The sequence below is a fragment of the Octopus bimaculoides genome, chromosome 15, assembly GCF_001194135.2.
Source record: "Octopus bimaculoides isolate UCB-OBI-ISO-001 chromosome 15, ASM119413v2, whole genome shotgun sequence".
In the NCBI taxonomy this organism is placed as follows: Eukaryota; Metazoa; Mollusca; class Cephalopoda; order Octopoda; family Octopodidae; genus Octopus; species Octopus bimaculoides.
This window is the reverse complement of record NC_068995.1, coordinates 2777134-2786876: the sequence shown is the minus strand read 5'-3', so window position 1 is coordinate 2786876 and position 9743 is coordinate 2777134. Positions and strand designations below refer to the sequence as shown.

The following is a 9743-nucleotide window of genomic DNA, read 5'->3' as shown; positions in this document are numbered from 1 at the left end:
GGGTCTTGCACGTGAGATGACAGTGGATATTATTTAGCAACCTTCTTGTACATTATGTCAGTGAGAAAAGATGGTGGTGGTGGCGGCAATGATGGTGGTGGCAATGTTGATGACAGTAGTGGTGGTGGTGGTGATGATCACTTTGAAACCAGAGGCCAAACTAAAGTAGGTTAGGTCAGTGTGCAGCACAGAAAACATAAGTAGCAGAAGTGGTGGTGGTGAAGATAGGAGTTACTGTGCAGTGTTAATGGAGATGAAAATAGTGATGATGATGATGATATAAAGTATCAATAGAACTAGTAGGGATGATGGTTGTGTAGTGGTGGTGGTGGAGATGATGCTGTTGTAAATTTAAAAGAATCCAAATGGCGTTGGTGGAACTTTGGCATGGTTTCTATTGTGGGTTACCCTTCCTCACACTAGTCACTTTACAGCCTATAGACATACTACAGTCCCATTATAGACAAGCTATGTACGTGTCAGAGTCCTTTTATAGAACTGTTGTGGTCTAACTATAGTGAGGGAATAAATATATGGGAATTATTTAGTTTGACCAGGACATAGAGACTTCGGCCTAATTTGTAATTAAGATACGAAATGTGTAAGCATGGTGACCGTGTCTAGGTAGCCAACAGGTAAGGGTTGTAAAGACATAGGAGCTTATAACAGGTTATATGCCATTCTCAGTAGCACAGTAAGGAGTGTGTAGGAATGTAAGGGAGTGGAGGAGAGAGGATCGTACAGGAAAGGAGTAAAAGAGAGTGGATCTCAGTGGAATGGCAATTTGTCAAAATACAAGCCAGTGAGAAATGAAATTCCATAAATACTAGAGTTGATGTAAACTAATTACATAAACACAGAGGGTTGTGCTGCAGCATGGCCATGGCAACCAAAACAAACCAGAGAAAAGTGTAGCTTCCATAGCATCTGGTTCTTCTTCATACCAATTAACAACCATTTTAAATCACATTATTAGAGATTTACTAATCCTAGAACTAGTTTTGAGTTAGAAGAAGGTACAAGTAAATATAGGTAAATTCTACAAGAATTACTGTCAATGGTAAATGATGGATCCAGCTGAAATACTCTTCGTCAGTTATTATTATCTGTCTACAAGATTATGTGAATGGAAAAGTGATATCTTTTGTCATAGCTCAGTGTTTCTCAATCATTTTTTCTTACCTATGGAATCCTTCGAGTTTTAATTTATTCAGCTGGACCGTTCTAGTCATTCAATGTTTTAAAAATCATATTGTTATAATTAAAAATTCTAAGGAATTGTATAAGAAAAACATTGTTAAAAATATTTTGTGCATCGTAGAAGTATAACCAATTTATTGCAGATAAATTTTACCAGCAAAATCCTATGTGGACCCTGGTTAAGAACCACTGACACAACTGAACGGCTAACATACATGACAGGAGTTCAAGTCCATCACTAGTATTGTTATAGATTCAGACAAGAAATTTAATTTCAAATGTGCCTGTAGACCTAACTGTTGAAATAAATTTTAGTTCTTTTAGAAATGTTAAGATGCACTCACATTCTGTCAAGGAACTGATTTATCTTTGGTTCATTTAACAGTATGGCACCACCAAGTCACTTGTTGAAACATTAAAGATTTATGGATTTTTTTTCTTTATTTCACTTTAGTTTAGACTTGTTGACTCTTCACATTTCTTATCAATATAAATAAAATATTTTTTCACTTGAGAAAATTCTGACCTTTTGAAACTAGAATGTCTTGGAGGTTTTAATTAACATTTAGAATTATTAAACTCTGAATTACTTTGCACCAAATGGTCATGGCTAATATACTGAACAATAATGTATACAAGTGGTCGAGACATCTGCTTAGTAACTATGTAGTTTCAGGTTCAATCTCAGTGTGTTACACTTTGGGCATCTTAACGTCAGGTTCACCAATAATACCTTGTGAGTGAAAGTTGGTAGACAGAAACTGCATGGAAGCCCATCGTGTGTGTGTGTGTGTGTGTGTGACACACCAGTTAGGAGTGGCAGTGATGTTTGTTTATGCCCCCCCCCCCGAGGTTACTGCTGCTTCAGCAGTTAGACATGCTGAGACCAATGGAATAAAACAATAAAGCACTTTGTTTAAAAAGAAGAGTTGGCATAAAAAATGTCGATGAAGACATTTGACTTCTGTATTGAGAAAAATAATGTATCAATCAGTTTTACAAATTCATAGGAATATTATGTAATTTACCATTTTGGTTGTAACTCTTTTGGCTACCATATTCCTAATAAAACACACTGCCTTTGTTTCAATTAATTTTGAAATTAATGAAGAATTTAATCATTGCATGAGGCATGGATTAACATGAAATTTTGATGGAAAGTCTTAATTTAGCTCACTAAAACAAGAAGTACCATAATCCTAAAGGAGGCCTCAGACACACAGGTGTAAAAAAAAAAAAAAAAAAAGGTTAAGCTCTAAATTGCATTTTAAGTAAGATTTTTTCAAGACTTTTATATTTGAATGTATGCAAAATCTTGTCCACAGGCGAGGTGTTCTCCACCCATGGCCTCTACTCCTATTGTAGTGTAGAAGTCCTCTTGTTGGCTTATAAAAGCAAAGTGCTTAATTACAGATCTATTCTATAAGTTTTTACAGACCAAAAAGCACATTGATCTTTTTGCATTGTAAATTCTATGAAATGCAACTAATGAGAAGAACAGGTTTCCACATGGGAATGTTGCAGACATCTGGTGTTGCAGCATTTAGAAATTAGATGGCGAAGTACACACACGTGTGCATGCAAGAACAATATCAACTGTTACATGTTCAGAAACAATGGTCCAAGAACAGAAAATAACAATGGTCTCTGATGAAAACGGAACAAAAACTCACTGAATGACCATCTGTCCAGTCAATACAAGATACAGCAAGACAATGGCTATTATGTGTCAAAGTTATTCATTATAAACATGTATTATATAAAGAAAATAGAAAATGGAGAAGTACTGATGAACAACAATTGACTTACATCAATCATTATTTATAATAATTCATGTAAGTTGTTGTTCATCAATATTTCTCCGTTTTCTATTTTCTTTAAATTTTGATTCTTGATGAACTCATATTTACCCTTGTCTTTACCTATAATTTATAGGCATAATATGCCTGCATATGTATGCCCAGGTAAAAACAATAGGAAATATAGCGGTAGTATAAAGGATACTTCTATCCCTTAGATGGTTATTTTAACCTCTAACTCAACTAACCTATATATCTATCTATATCTATATATATATGTTGTGGAGGCACTGTGTTGGACTCATGGTCATAAGATAGTGGTTCAATTCCTGCAAACAGAAAAGTTAACATTTAAAACAACGGGATGATGATGATGCACCAAGACATCAAGTAGGATATATAATACTGCTGCATAATTCCAATCCTTTTCACAGCCTGAATTTACTGGAACAGAAACTGAACATCAACAATACATGAATACTTAATCCTCCTCTTGAAATCACTTGAAATCATTGATTTTGCAGCAGATATTAGCTTCGTCCAGCTCTCCCTTCTCTTTAGTAAACACCCACATATGAGGCTGACAGGTCCGAAGACATCCTCATCACAGTTTGAGGTGTTCTATCAACTGCTCTCACACCCCTGCTCACTACAGTCAGAACTAGTAACATAAAACATGGTCTAATACATATCATTAATCATTGATTTAACATCTGGTCTTTAATACTGTGGCCAGGGTTCAATGGTTCTAAAAAATAAACTACATGCATCACCACCGACACCACCACCGCCACTACAAACAACATCTCATCTGTAATCAACACCGACGTTGGCATCATCACAATCAACATTAGAACCACCACAGTACCATCCTCATCACCACCACTGCAATCAATACTACAAGCACCATACCACCACCACATCAGCATCACACCCATCATATTTTCTATTAACATCACTACAAACATTACCACCACCACCACTGCCATAATTACCAATCATCATCGCTGGCACTATAGCTAATACCGTCATCACCACCATCTCTGTCATCGCTACTATCACCATTACCACGATGAAGTCACTGAGCTGTAGAGAAGCCACAGCAATTGAAACAAAAAGTATTTAAAACGCCATCAAAACAGCCAAATAATTAAACAACAAAGAGAAATTAAAGAGACATTGTTGAAATATGTTGTTGCTGCTGATGATGATGGTAGTGGTGGGAGTGATGGTGAGGGTGGCAATGATTAATGAGGGTGATGATGATGCTCAGCAGATGATGGTGGTGGTGATGATGAGGATAGTGACGCTAATATCATTTGGATAGATTCTAATCTCCCGCTGAGGTGTTGTCGTCCAGGAATCTAACTTAATGAGGCTTGAGGTTCCACCTGAACTAACACTATCAGAGAAATGGACAGACTTGCAGGAATGGAGATAATGCACAATCAAAGACAATGTTGAGTTTTATCTAATTAACCACTCCCACTACCCCATTACCAATTTATTTCCTTAATGAGTTTAACTCAAATATTAATTATTGCACATGGACAATTATATCTGAACTAAAGGCAATTATATATTTATATATATCATCATCATTGTTTAACATCCATTGTCCTTGCTGGCATGGGTTGGACAGTTTGACCAGGGCTGGTAAGTTGAGGAGCTGCACCAGACCCCAGCCTGATTAGGCATGGTTTTTATGGCTGGATGCCCTTCCTATACACACATACACACATAATGTATAGCAAGCTAAATGGTTCAGATGCTAGCTTTGCAATCACAAGGTCTCAGATCTGACCAGACAGCATGACCCCTTGAACAAGAGTTTCCACCATAATCTCAAGTTGATCCAAGTGTTGAGAGTGAAATGAAACAAGGGCGATGGAAACCCTGTAGAAGCTCATTAGATGGATTGTGTAAATATAAAGGCCTGGCCTGATTCTGCCTGAGGATTACGTAAATCTCCAAGGATTCTGGATTATTTTTCTTGTTCTTTTACTTAATTTTCGAGAGCACTTAGGTTCATTTTTAATATTCTTGTTTGTGAGAGTAGTCGAGTTTATTTCAGATATTCTCATTTTAAAAATCATCTCTGGCTAATCATTGAGAGGACATTGGTGTTGCCTTGGTGGAGGTTTGCACTCTCTGAGTGCTCTTATTATTATTATTATTATTATTATTAAGGTGGTGAGCTGGCAGAATTGTTAGCACACCAGGCAAACTGCTTAGTGGCATTTCGTCCATCTTTACAGTCTGAATTCAAATTCTGCCGAGGTCAGCTTTGCCTTTCATCCTTTCAGGGTTGATAAAATAAGTACCAGTTTACACACTGGGGTCAATGTAATTGACTTAGGCCCTCACCCTCAAAATTGTAGGCCTTGTGCCGAAAAAATTTGCAATTGTTATCATTATCCCACTAATGATGTGACAATTATTGTTGCTATCCCACCAAGCGCTCTGTATATTATTGTTATCCCCCTAGCAAAACCCCACATCCTCCCATATTCTGGGCTGGTTATAACCTCACTTCTACATATTTCAACATTACTAATGTATAAGATCACAGAGGCTAACAATTTGTTTCTCAATCAACAACAGGCCTTCTATACCACCACCATCATCATCATCATCATGATGCTATGTGTGAACAATAACAATAGCCATGTAGTTGTCTATAGACAAGATCAGGTCTTCACAACAACAAGATACTGTGATCTACTGTTGTCTGTGAGTCTGTTTGGTTATTGAACTCTCAATATTATTCCTGCCTTTTCTGTAAATGTGTGGCCCTGTGCCAAGGTTAGAAATCATTATTTACAACTACAATTGATACTACTACTGTAGAACTACTGCTGCTACAATGTTAATATGGAGACAACCTGTGGATTTCCAGATCATGAGATCTTATTTGACCACAGGTGCCAAGTTGTCTGTCTACTTGGGCCAAAACACTTATCAACTCGTTACAAATTGCACATTAACAAAAGCAAACCTTACAGGGTTGACTTGCTAGAAATAGCAGCCAAATCATACCTTTCTTTAATCCACCCCCCCGCCCCGCAAACAAAAGGAAGGGCTCAAAAAAATAACGTAGTCTTATATAACTGATAAAGGACAGACTAGTAAATGCTGAAATGCCTTTGGTCAGAGCTCTCCACATTCAGGTCTAACCTGGGGCTAAACAACAAGTAGAGCAAACTGATACGATTTAGATTTGGTGAGGCCCTGAACTTGGAGGCCTCTTGTGGAAAAACAGAAATTGCACAAGGAGGTCTCACAAAAGCTGAAATCATCATTTAACAGATGACCATTCTGATTTTTTTTAGACATCACATCTAAGATGACACTATCCTATGTTTTTTTTTCTTTTTTGCCAGATAGAATAAGTAACAGGCTTTACAAAAAAAAAAGTACTGGGGTCGATTCGTTCAACTAAAATTCTTCAAGGCAGTGCTCCAGTATGGCCGCAGTCAAAAGACTGAAACAAGTAAAAGATAGAAGATTGGAAAATTAGGCACCACAGATCTTAATCCAGCCAATTATTTGCCTGACTGAACTCTCAGAAAGTATCGTGTACTAATGAGTAATAATTAATAACCAACTATAAATAATTTTGATAAATTAGAAGAGGAGGAGGAGGGAGGGAGGCAATGTCAATGATCTTTACAGACTGTCCTCCCAGCCTGGTGATACAGATGTGGTTAATGTTCAGTTTAGACAGTGTAGAACTGTGATTCCCAGTTGGGAGTCAACATGACCCTTTAGTTCAAATTTATGAGCAATAAATTGGTTGTACTTCCACAATATACAAAATATTTTAATTTTTATATAGTTCCTAATAATATTTAATTATAGAAATATGATGGAACTGTTCTAAATGTCAAATGTTTATTAGGGTCCAGTGCAGTAAAGTATGAATCAAAGGGGTCAATAGGCAAAAAATGGTTGGGAACCTTTGGTGCAGATTGATATCTGCAACATAAAAAAAAAAAGCCGAGAGGGTTTTCAGATGGGTGGGGATGGGGGCACTGGCGTAGCTAGAGTGTGTGCCGCCACAGGACCCCACAAAAAACATCTTGCCTACAGCAGACCACCTCCTTCTCCCCTCCCCCACCACTACGCTAATGGGTGGGGTGCTGTTGTGGAAATGTGTGTTAATCAAAGTGTTTATACAGGATCTTGGAAGATGAGATACATTGAAGAGTGATGAAAGGAGAGACAGGTGCTAGAAGTGGGCCTCAGTGGTAGGGGTTGTTTAGTTAGTTCAGAGTAGAGGATGTTGTAGTAATAGAAGAGAGGAGTGAATCTGTTTGCTGGTAAATGATGGAGTGTTTAGGGCCCAGTTCTATTGACCACATCACAGTCAGTGAGTTAGAGGCTACTCACAAAATGAGAAAAAAACAAGACAAAATAAAATGCAATAGAAATAAGTTCACACAGATATACAGCAACACAATTCCTTTTAACCCTTTAGCATTTAATCCAGCGAAAATATTCTTCACATCTTCTGTTCAAACTGGTCAGATCCAGCCTCTAACATCTACCCTACAATGTTATTCTAAAGTAAACAATCACATCGTTGAAATCTCAAAGCTATGAGCATGATCAATTCATATCAATACAAACAAATAAGCATTACATTTGACAGAACAATCTGAATGGTAAATGGTTAAATATTAGTAGTTTTAATAGTGTTGGTAGTTATAGAAGTTATTAATGGCTATAATTATTACTGACTACATTAACTTCTATCTCCCCCATCTCTAACCATCTGTCATTCTCCTTTCACACTCTTGTGAACTTACCCATCCACCCTTCCTGATATTCTGTTCCTATTCTCTCATAGCCACCTTCTTGTAACTTGTTTATGTACCCTGACAATTCATTACCACCATACTCTTTATCCCTTCCCAGTTTGGGTAGTCATGTCTTTCCCTCCACTGCAAGACACCTGTTCCTGTATCATTCTTCAACTTTTCAACACCTGACACAAAACCACCTCCCTCAATAATATTGCATCTCCACTCAGTTGAGGGGTCTTGTCTTGAAAGTTACTTGGTGACTTCCCTTGTGTTGGTGCCATAAAAGCACCCAGTACACTTTGTAAAGTGGTTTATGTTAGGATGGGCATCTAGTTGCAGAAATGTTGCCAAAGTGGACATTGGAGCTCAGCACAGACCTATGACTTGTCAGTTTCCCTTGGACCATCCAACTCAAGCCAGCATCGAAGGCAGGCATCAAATGATGATGATTATGCAGAATATATTCAAATACTGACTACATCTATAAAGCAGAATGCCTCAAGCAGCATCACACTCGACCCTTTAAAGGGTCTCTAAAGTTATCTCCTCAGACAGGGGGATGTTGAATGTTATAAATATAAACTCTAATAAGATTTCATAAACTGACATGTTTGATAGGTTTACAATAAATGGTGAGAAATAAAAAGAGCACAATAGGACATACTGGATATGTTAATAGGACACCCTGAATAGAGTACGAGTTAGGACACCTTGGAGACACACAGAGTACAAGTTAATAGGAAATCCTTGATACACACTAGAGTACAAGATAATTGGCAAGGCACCGTGGATAGATAATAAAGTAGACTAGGACACCCAGAAAAGAATAGCATACGAAATAGGACACCTTGGAAACATATTACAGTACAAGTTAGTAGCACACCCTGGTTACAGAATGAAATTTAAATTAATTGGTTGGACACCCTGGATACACAATGAATTACAAGTTAATTAGTCGGTTATCTTAGATACAAAGTAGAGTACAAGTTAATTAGCGAGACACCCTGGTTACACAATAAAATACAATTAGGACACCCCGAATAGACTCATACACCTGACAGTGACGTATCGCTTTTGTTTTCTCTAACTACAACCATATCAGTTCCACGTCCGTTCCCACTACATACCCCTACCAACCACCCACACTAAACAGTCTGTAACATCCCCCATCTTGGATATTCCTTGCTAGCCATTTATTACCATTACAACAGCTAAACCTCCTACACAGCTCACTGTAATAGCTGCACATATACAGCTGCTCCTCTTCGCTCTATCACACTTTTAACTGCAAAGTGAAGAATGTCTTTAGATCAACAGTTAGACAGACATTTACAGGACACCGTAGAGGGACAAACACAACGTTCTGCCGACAATCGTTCTTCTCATTAAATATAATATAGAAACAACGACAATAGTGTAGAGTAGATAAATATAAAAAGCCATGACTTCATACGACTATTAACGTGAAAAAGCTAAAATATTGCCATTTTGCTGCGAATCAATATATATGACCTTAAAGAGAAAGATAAGAGACGGGTTTCGAAGATTTAAAAAAGGGATTGTGTCTCTAATTTCCCCGTCACAAAGAGTTTGAATGTTACCTGAACTGAAGAACATCGATAAATAAAAGTGTGCGCACATGGCGTCAGTGCTTATCACAGGTTAGCAGGATAAGTAAAGCTCTTGATAAGATGTTCGAATGGTCGATAAACAACATCGAAATTTAAGATATAAATGAAAGGGATTGACAATGTGTCGGAAAACGTCCGGTATGTCTATATTTAGAGGATGGAATTAAAATAAAACTCGCAAGTGTGAGTATGCGTCGGTTTTGGCAGGACATACCAGAGATGTCAAGGTTTTTTTTGCAGACCTCACCTAAACCAAAGAAGGTTCTCTCCTGCAAAATATACTCGGCCGACAAGGGCCTTTTTAG

The 9743-nt window shown here is 37.5% G+C and overlaps 1 protein-coding gene across 5 annotated transcripts in view; it reads right to left on the bottom strand.

Moving 5' to 3' along the window:
- Positions 1-9743, bottom strand: part of LOC106879770 (cyclin-dependent kinase 17) — a 55081-nt gene that overhangs the window by 41132 nt on the left and 4206 nt on the right. The window contains exon 1 of one of the 5 annotated variants that reach the window (XM_014929462.2): positions 9409-9526. The exons of the other annotated variants lie outside the window; for them this stretch is intronic. The gene's annotated coding sequence lies outside the window, so the exon portion shown is untranslated. Of the gene's footprint in view, positions 1-9408; positions 9527-9743 lie in introns of those variants that run through there. 5 annotated transcript variants of the gene reach the window in all.